Source organism: Myxocyprinus asiaticus, chromosome 24 (genome assembly GCF_019703515.2).
Source record: "Myxocyprinus asiaticus isolate MX2 ecotype Aquarium Trade chromosome 24, UBuf_Myxa_2, whole genome shotgun sequence".
In the NCBI taxonomy this organism is placed as follows: Eukaryota; Metazoa; Chordata; class Actinopteri; order Cypriniformes; family Catostomidae; genus Myxocyprinus; species Myxocyprinus asiaticus.
The window spans coordinates 18,395,584-18,405,999 of NC_059367.1; the positions used below are offsets into that span (position 1 = coordinate 18,395,584).

Sequence of the window (10,416 nt, forward strand, 5' to 3'; positions counted from 1 at the left end):
ATGAAAATGATTAAATATCGTCCTTGAGTTTATTTAGTGTAAAACTGTGGAAAACATGCCTTCATTATTTTTAGATTCTAAAAAATCTGAAGTATCTTGGCATATTTGTAGAGACTCTTTTTAATGAACCAGTCGAATCAATAATTCAGTGACTCACTCATGACATAAAATACACTAGTTTTTTGCCATCTACTGTCATAAAGATCAGTGAAAGAATCTGAACCAATCATTTTGGTCAACGGATTCAAAAATCTTGAGTCACTGGGATTAATCGAATTCCCTACCACTTTTTCAGACCCGATTCCTTTACCACGCTGCCTGGCGAAAGGAGAGTGACAAGGCTAAGGGGTGTAGGCAAACGTTTTTTGTTTAATGCATATTTGATTTTTTTACAAAAAAATAAAATTATTTTTGTTTGAGATAAAAAAAAAAAAAAAGTGGTAGAACCCCTAGTGGTGGCGGACAACCTCTTAAAGAGCCCTGTCTTAACTGTTAAAGTGTAATGTAAACAAAATGAAAAGATCATGAATCTCATCAAAAACTGACCCTGTGAAAATGTCTGAAATAACTGTCTCTACGATTAACACACACAAACACACTCCTATATTTCTGAATACAACACTACAGTGCAAAGATCAAAGGCATTCATCTGATAAACACCAATGAGAGAGAGGGAGGCGCATGAGAGTTTAACTGAACAACACTAACAGAGCTACATAGTTACAGCAACACTATTGCAGTACTCTCAGTGAGGGGAGAGAAAAGCAAGAGACTGTGCATTCCGGCTCATGCGGGTCTTTTCCATACCCTCACATAGAGAAAGTTATAACTCCAGGTTATAGACTTTGCCTGGAGCAATAGCGAAATAGTGGAGTGAGTCACCTTAAAAAGTAAATACAAACAGGGCCCTGAGCTCTTCAAAAGCACAGTATCAAAGTCCATCCAACCTGCTGCAGTGTTCACACCTCACTTAGAGTGTGAATGTTATATGAGAATGTATAGAGTGTATGCTTCACCAATAGGGAAACAAATCTGAGAAAATCTCTCAGGCAGAAGAAAAAAAGATTCTGCACTTAGAAATCAAGATACAAATATAACTTAGCTTTAAATACATATCTACATCTTGTCTACCACTTTGTTCCAGTAGTCCTGGGACACCTCTGGGACAACGATTTATGCCCACACTCAGACATACACACAAGAGTCTTGTTACCCTCGGTTTGAGGTAACATCAACACTACATCTTCAAGTTTCTGCTAGTATCACTGCCGTGTGACAGATCTGAACAGGGTTCCCTCCTTCTCTTTAATTAAATCCTGCTTGCATTCTCTGCATTACATATGCATGCTGAGTCTTCATAGAGTGTTGAGATGTTGAGAATAATTGAAGTATTTTTGGAAAGATGCCCAAAACTGCCACCTCATTCTGCTAATGAATAAAGAACTTGTACCCAAAACAAAGAACTGTTTGTGTTTTCATACTGTTCAAGAGCATTTAAGACAAACCTGCAAAGAATTAATGTTCCAGTAAATGCCATGGTCACATTTCAAAGTCATTTAAACCGATGCAATTGTAAGTCAACTATAGAATACAATACCAAAAATTGGAATATGACATATGGATACTTACCAAGCTTTCTGACTGACATTTTGTCTATAGATTCTCTGAATGTGATACAAGGAGTTCTATCACTGCCTGCACACATCCATATTCAGTGTTGGCTGTGCTCATTAACTTAGGGAGGGAGGGAGCTCTTGCCACCAGAGAGGAGATGCAGAGAGAAGATAAATCTTGCTGGACCAACAGGTGAGTCGATGAACAGCTTTAATTGAAAATGAAAGGTCTAGATGTCACTGAGCCAAGGGGAGTGAATTAGATCAGGTCTAGGATGGTCTAAGGCAGTAGGGGAGAGCGGGGCACAAACTAACACGGGGCTAGTTGTAACACACACGTTGGTAAGACAAAACTTAATTTGTTTACTTATTGCCATATCAACACTGTGTAGATAAAAAAAAAATTGAGGAAAAATTCAAAAACAATTGGAAGATATCACCAAAAGTTCATTTTAAAGTAGCAAATGTAAAACTTCACATGAAAGTATATTTTCATCTCTGTTTTTACTGTTTTTTAAAAATGAGGCAAATTTGGTATCATTTTAATCTCCAATCTTTTAGCTAGCATCTTACATAGTCTTTTAACTCTCAGACAGCTAGCAGACATGATCAGCCATGTTTAAATCCCAGTTACGCTGACGGGGCACATTGTAACACCGTTACAATGTGCCCCAATTACAAAAAACGATATGCAATTCCATGCAGTCAGATATGTAATTTAAATAATTCCCCTTAATGCATGTGTGTGTGTGCGGGAGTGTGTGTGTGTTTTGTCATCAATCCATGCATTATTTCGGTCAATGCTGTGGCTTTGTTGTGTATTTATTGTCAAGTGTCCAAATTATTGCTATATTATATATGACAAAGTTAACAAATGGCTTTTATTGACATGAAAATTTAGTTTATCTTCTAGGATTTTAATTAGATCAGATACAGTTGTTAGGGGGGGATTTTAGGCTGTTATATGGTCTTGTTACAATGTGACCCTCACCTGTTACAACGTGCCCTGCCCAAGAAGTGTTAGTTTGTGCCCCACTCTCCCCAAGTCATCAACCAAGGGGCTGGGGCCCATTTGTGGGCCATAGCAAAAAGTTTCAAGGGGGCTGACTTTAAATGATTCAAAAATAAGCTATATTTTAATAACTTAATTAACATGCTGCTAAAACCGCGGGGAAAAAAAAAATCAAGACGTAGGCCTACAACATGTAATCTGACCATTTTTTCTCACTCTGGTGCAAATGCACCACTGAGTTCTCACATGATCTTCCTTACAATGAATTTTCACACAGCTTAATTTAGGTCCCATTACTGCAGTCCTGCATTTTATTTCTTTTTTTTTTTCCCACTCGTGAACCTAATAAATCGCCAAATGTACACAAAGCTGTTTGTACAGACCTCTACTGTGTGGCATTCAACTTTGGCCAACAAAATGGACAGATTTTTAATTTGTCTCATCAACAGCTATTGTTTTTATTGAATAAAAAAAAATAAAAAAAATAAAAAAATAATTCTTTTAATTTATTGACACTCTTAGTTTCTTTGAGGGCTCTGAGAACCACTGGTCTAGGATGACTTTCTGAGGTGGGATATTTGGATTCGCGATTTGCATTTTTGCTGCTGTAGAAAAAACTACTGTGAAATATTGAGAAATACAGAATATATTGATATGGCTCGGGTCCATCCTTAAATGTACACTAACAGAGCACTTTGTTAGGAACACCAGTAGACCTGATAATCATGTGATTATCTAATCAGCCATGCAATGCTATGCATAAACTAATGCAGATAAATGTCAGGAGCTTCAGTTTATGTTCACATCAACCATCAGAATGGTTGGATATCTGTTATTGCTGATTTCCTGGGATTTTCAAGCACAACAGTCTCTAGAGTTTATCAGAATGGTGCCAAAAACAAAAAACATCCAGTGAGTGGCAGTTCTGTAGATAAAACGCCTTGTTGATGAGAGAGGTCAGTGGAGAATGGCCAGACTGGTTCGAGCTGACAGGAAGGCTGTGGTAACTCAGATAACCACTCTGTACAATTGTAGTAACCAGAATAGCATATCAGAATGCACAACACGTCAGAGGTGGATAGGATACAACAGCAGAAGACCACATATGGCACTTGCTTAAGAACCATAGTGTTCCTAATAAAGTGCTTGGTGAATGTAGACATCTAATGCAGCGACTCTTAACATAAATTACTGTTCATGCTGTGGAAAAAGAGCAAATCTAATGCAGCTCAGAGAAGAATGAAATTACAATACTATTCTTGTGTCTTCTCTCTGAAACTAATGATTACAGATGATGTCTTGATCTGAGTGCACAGTAGAACTGAATATTTAGTTTAGCCTCCTTAATTGGAGTGAAACAAGGCTCAACACTATCATCATCACTCTCTCAGTTTGACAAAGAACAAAATGTATCGAAACTTTGCAAATTAGAGACCAATAAAATTGAATCACTTGCAGGCATGTTTAAAATCTCTCTGCAGCATCACACTGCAATTTGTTACTGTGAAAAGAGCCTCAGGTACAACTGTCTGTTTTTATGTGGAGAAGCATTAAAGCATTCAGGGCGCAAAGGAGCTAGAGTGTTTGGTTTTTCTCCACATGTAGGTTCCTCATCACTGATTAAAAACAAAAACATTTTATTACAGTTTTATTTCTGTTATGTCACTTCTTATCTGGAGCTGGGAACAACTTCAGTCAAAGGAGGTGACACTAGATGCCATTGCAGCATAATTAAACTCTGAGGATGAGAGTGATAATAAGTCATTAGGACTTCAACACCCAAGAGCCAAAGAGGCATCTGTCTCTATCCCTGCTGTCTTCAGAACAGAGTTACGAAAGGCAACATTCATTAATTGTATGACTGGGTTAAGGTGTTAAAACTGTGTGCAGTGAAAATATCAATTACAACACACATTGCGAACTGGCATGTTGTTAAGTGAAAAGCTACTATGTATTCTGGAGATGAAACATTACGGCACATGCTCGTACATATGATTCCCCACAAAGCACACCTGCGCAGGCTTTTTTTTTTGTTTTTGTTTTTTTGCATAATGACACTATTGGCTACTGAATTAGGTCCATAACCTTCATGCTAGCAGCCTTTTACAAGAGTTCCAAGTACATGTAACAAGGAGATGAGATGAGGACATAGCAATGGTGTAAAACAGTATTGCATGGGGGAAAGATGGAGTGAGAAATAGAGAGAGAGAGAGAGAGGGAGAGATTTCTGCAGTAGGACCTTGCTGAAGAGTGTTGTGGTCAGTGAGTGTGTATGAGACCTAAACATGTAGTCTAATCTTCAAAATTAATTAAAGATTTTAAGTAATGTCTTTGCCATGTACATTTTTTTATATCATGCCAATAAACCTTGGATTAAGATAGAGTAGAGAGCATGAGTGTGTGAAGCTAGTGCGGCAGGTATTGTTGACTCTGGGAACATGGTTAAAGATGACCCTCCTGTAACATTGGACTATTTACTGAAAGACACACATCTCCTGCCAAATTTTCCCACAGAAAACACTCATAATGCTCTATTGTTTCCCTTTGTTTCTCAGAAACACTCATAACATGCTTGACATCTCACAAGCAATAAGCAAACCCTAATGAATCACACCGATGTGTGTACGAGTGTGGCTATTAATGTTGTGGAGGGTTATGATGGTGCCATCTGATGCGAGAAGGGTCTGCATGATGCTAGCAATGACTGCAATGGTCATTATTTACCACCAGAGTGGACTATGCTCTCATCTCACATCATGACTTCAAGATTAGAGTGAACAGTTAAAACTGCTGAACTGAAAAGAGACTCAAAACTGACACATTTCCTTAAGTCCTCCTCTTTCTTTCATTATCATCACACGCAATACACTTTCTGTGCCTCGCTCTCTCTCTCTCTCTCTCTCTCTCTCTCTCTCTCTCTCGCTCTCTCACACACACACACACACACACACAGATGAAGCCACATTCATTTAAACCTGTTAGGACTACGTTGTTTCCAGATTTGAGTAGCCTATATATGCGAGGACCCCGTTTTACTACGAGGACCAACAGTTCACTCATGCGGTGTGCTGCCGAGGCGCGCGCGTGTACTGCTTTTGTTGTCTGAGAGCCGCTTTTACGCGCATATCTTTCATTTAAGACACAAATATGTAGCGCATGCGAACTTAAGATGTCATGCCTTTAGCGGTTATAGGACTTTATTGTACTTTTTTTAAATCACGAGAGAAGATATTATGAAAATAGTTGACAAAAACAAAGCATGTGACAGGGACAGCGCGGCATTAAATGCTGGCATCGGTTGCCACAGAGTCTAAACAAGGACATAATGGAATTTGCGCCGTATACAGTCCGTTATGACAGGCGGGTGGAAAAATCAATGGACAATAGCATATGGCAGTAGTAGGCTATCAGATGGTCAGCCAAGCAATAATGCGACGGTCCATGACATACCTTCATAATTCCAGCCTTCCCCCCGCGACGTATTGCATTATGGCTATAATCCTTACAAACAGTCTATCAATATTGATTGCCTATCGGAGTCGCAGGTGACTGCAGATAATGCTGTATTGGAGAAGGCAGCAGCAGCATCGGACTAAGGTTACATATCCATTGCTCTGCGCTGCTGATGATGAATTGGCCGGAGAGGGAGGACAATCCAACGCGGAAGCCTCTTGCCCTCAGGGCCGCTCAGCTAATGGAACATGGAACAAAATTACGCTGCATACAGTATAGCCCTGTCTTTGCAGGTTTGGCAATAAGGAAGCGACGATAAGGCAGCCAAGCGGAGGGGAGAGTAGGAGGAGGCGGGGACGGGGAGGGAACGGGCCGCCTGTGCTTGGAAGCGATTGGACAGCGCTGCGTGAGACTGGGAATCCATGAACGCGCCGTGACTCCTTACCCAAATACTTAAATCAAGAAGACACAGATGAATTGATAATGACGAGGACTGCATAGTTCTCATTATGTATGCGAATGTTCTGATTTAATTAGTAATTTCTTACAATGCCAAACGAGCTAAATAAAGACAGTTGCGTGAAATATGAAGTCATAACACTTTTAAGTATTGTAGTTACACTTTGGAAGATTCAGAATTAAGATAACTTGTCAACATATGTATGCGCAAACGATATAAGTAGGCTAATTTGTAAATACAATCTCATGTCCGTTTCTTTCTGTGAGAACCCAACTTCATAGGGATTTTCCTCAGGACCAACATAAAATGAGCACACTTGTGTAAATCACACTAGTTGTTTCATATAAAAACCGTCCCCTTGGTAAATTTTAGTCGATAAACAGTAGGTAGATGACACTCTGGGTGGTCTGCGCGCTGCAGCAGAGCCTCGTTGATCTAATGGGTCCATTTGAGCTGACATCAGCGATACGTTCACTGTTTACGGTTTGCTATGACGTCGGCGAAGACTTACTGAAGAGATTCGCAACTCTTTTCCGTTCCAAGTCCACGTTAGGGGCCGTTCACACAGAACACGTCCTTGCGTCTCTAATGTGTCTCGACACTCGAGAAGCGTTTTTAACACTTGAAGTTCTTTTTTTAACTTGACACGGCGTCTAAAAACGCCTACACGAGACGTTGTATAAACAGACGTCCGTCTAACGCATATTTTGATAGGAAAACAATTGGAAAATAACGCTTTCGGTGTGAACGGCTCCTTACAATGTATCACGTGAGCCACCTTACTGCTACAGTACAATGAGTTACAGCATTGTATTATGACGTATTTGTAGAATGCTGCATAAATAGTAGCCTATTGAGATTCTCGAATATCCATTATTACACTACTGTTTTGGGAAAAAAAGGGAAGAAGTGTCGTAAGCGTTATTAACTTATGCACACACTTTATCCATGTGCTCTCTCCGGTTGCCAAGGAAACTGTGTGGGTATCTTGGATACATTGCCAGGCATGCAAGCCGCAAGCACCACCCACCCCCTTAAGCAAGACATAATCTTTGCCTGGATTACTTTTCAGTATGTACAACTGCCTCATAAAATATTAATTGGAGTTTACAGACACAATGGCATCGAGCTGTTCATGAAAAACAATAGTGTTTCTTCAATAATGCATACAGCCCTTCAGTATCATAAATAACATGAGGCAATTAACAACTTTCTCTTCATTACAGAGGGGATGGGAGAGGGGATGATGGGATGCCTGTTGCAGAACCTCAGTTTTGTGAGAGAGTATGTTTGGCTGGGGATTAAAGTCAATGAGGTACCTAAGAAAGTGCTGACTTTGCCTGATTTTTAGTACAGAAATGCCTGCTTACTGCATTCCCAGAGCACACCAGAGTACAGACTGTGGGAACAAACAGAGACACGCATACACACTTTCACAACTCAAATTTTAACAAATAATTGAGCCCACAGAACTAAACTATCCCTTTTTTCGAGGCTGTATAATATATATATAATATAATATATATTATTCCTGCTAATATAGAGCCACAATTCAAGTTCATCGCCTTCACTGGTTAAAGATAAATAAGGCTGGTTAATGATTACTTCTCTGGGTCAGTGAATCCACCATCACTCTGGTGGCCTTCTGTTTTCACCTGTATCCAAACAGACAAAACCACAAGATTTGGTATATGAGAAAGAACATGTCAAAATTAGCAGGTAAAATCCCTGTACGTCAGATTAAAATGCAAAATCTAACCCCCTTGGTTTTACACCAATGTGACACACATTAATCTCAACTAAGCTTTAATCTAACGGAGCACACCATGGTACTGCCAAAGAGAGAAAAAGAGGGAGAAATAAAAATAAAAAAAGAGCAAAAGAGAAGGAGGCTGAGTGAAGACAGTGATATAAATCAAAGTAATTCATCTCTTCAGAACGACATAGCAGATACGGTTGAAGTCAGAAGTTTACATACACCTTAATTTTAACTCAGTTTTTCATTTAAACTCAGTCAAGTCCTGACATTTAATCGCAGAAAACATTCCCTGTCTTATGTCAATTAGGATCACTATTTTAAGAATGTGAAATGTCAGAATAATAGTACAGAGAATTATTTATTTCAGCTTTTATTTCTTTCATCACATTCCCAGTGAGTAAGAAGTTTACATACACTTTGTTAGTATTTGGTAGCATTGCCTTTAAATTGTTTAACTTGGGTCAGATATTTTGGGTAGCCTTCCACAAACTTCTCACAATAAGTTGCTGGAATTTTGGCCCACTCCTCCAGACAGAACTGGTGTACCTGAGTCAGGTTTGCAGGCCTCCTTGCTCGCACATGCTTTTTCAGTTCTGCCCACCAATTTTCTATCGGATTGAGGTCAGGGCTTTGTGATGGCCACTCCAGTACCTTGACTTTGTTGTCCTTAAGCCATTTTGCCACAACTTTGGAGGTATGCTTGGGGTCATTGTCCATTTGGAAGGCCCATTTGCGACCATGCTTTAACTTCATGACTGATGTCTTGAGATGTTGCTTCAATATATCCATATAATTTTCCTTCCTCATGATGCCATCTATTTTGAGAAGTGCACCAGTCCCTCCTGAAGCAAAGCACCCCCACAACATGATGCTGCCACCCCCATGCTTCACGGTTGGGATGGTGATCTTCGGCTTGCAAGCCTTTCCCTTTTTCCTCCAAACATAACAATGGTCATTATGGCCAAAAAGTTACATTTTTGTTTCATCAGACCAGAGGAAATTTCTCCAAAAAGTAAGATCTTTGTCCCCATATGAACTTGCAAACTGTAGTCTGGCTTTTTTATGGTGGTTTTGGAGCAGTGGCTTCTTCCTTGCTGAGCAGCCTTTCATGTTATATCGATATAGGACTCATTTGACTGTAGATATAGATACTTGTCTACCTGTTTCCTCCAGCTTCTTCACAAGGTCCTTTGCTGTTGTTCTGGGATTGATTTGCACTTTTCACACCAAACTACATTCATCTAAAGGAGACAGAATGTGTCTCCTTCCTGAGCGGTACGATGGCTGCGTGGTCCCATGGTGTTTATACTTGCGTACTATTGTTTGTACAGATGAACGTGGTACCTTAAGGCATTTGGAAATTGCTCCCAAAGATAAACCAGACTTGTGGAGGTCCAAAAATTTGTTTCTGAGGTCTTGGCTGATTTTCCATGATGTCAAGCAAAGAGGCACTGAGTTTGAAGGTAGACCTTAAAATACATCCACAGGTACACCTCCAATTTACTCCAATTAGCCAATTAGACGCTAATTGCCTAGAGGCTTGACATAATTTTCTGGAATTTTTCAAGCTGCTTAAAGGCACAGTTAACTTAGTGAATGTAAATTTCTGACCCACTGGAATTGTGATATAATCAATTAAAAGTGAAACAATCTGTCTGTAAACAATTGTTGAAAAAATGACTCATGTCATGCAAAGTAGATGTCCTAAACGACTTGCCAAAACTACAGTTTTCTAATATAAAAATCTGTGGAGTGGTTAAAAAAAAGATTAGTTTTAATGACTTCAACGTAAGTGTAGGAAATTAAGGCTCATCATTTTTCTCAGTGTTATCATATATCACTTAATATCTCAAGAGAATAAACATCAGAGAGGATCAAATGATCATAAATTTAAATTAAAACAGAAAATTTGATTTCAGAGAACATTTTTTGAGAGTTGAATGCATTTCAAACGTTTATAAGACCTCAAAATTTTCAGATCAGATAATGTTTTAACAGTTCAAGACAAGCTTTTTAAAAATTATAGAAAATAATAATAATAATAATAATAAAATAATAAATAAAGAGAGAGACGATATCTTTTTTTAAACGTTACCTGATTGTTTCATTAGCATATTCT

At 39.0% G+C, this 10,416-nt stretch overlaps 1 protein-coding gene across 1 annotated transcript in view; it reads right to left on the bottom strand.

The window, feature by feature from the left end:
• Positions 1 to 6,354, bottom strand: part of LOC127414849 (membrane-associated guanylate kinase, WW and PDZ domain-containing protein 1-like) — a 77,593-nt gene extending 71,239 nt beyond the window's left edge. The window contains exon 1 of the mRNA XM_051653189.1: positions 6,076 to 6,354. The gene's annotated coding sequence lies outside the window, so the exon portion shown is untranslated. The remainder of the gene's footprint in view (positions 1 to 6,075) is intronic.
• Positions 6,355 to 10,416: the final 4,062 nt, after the last annotated feature.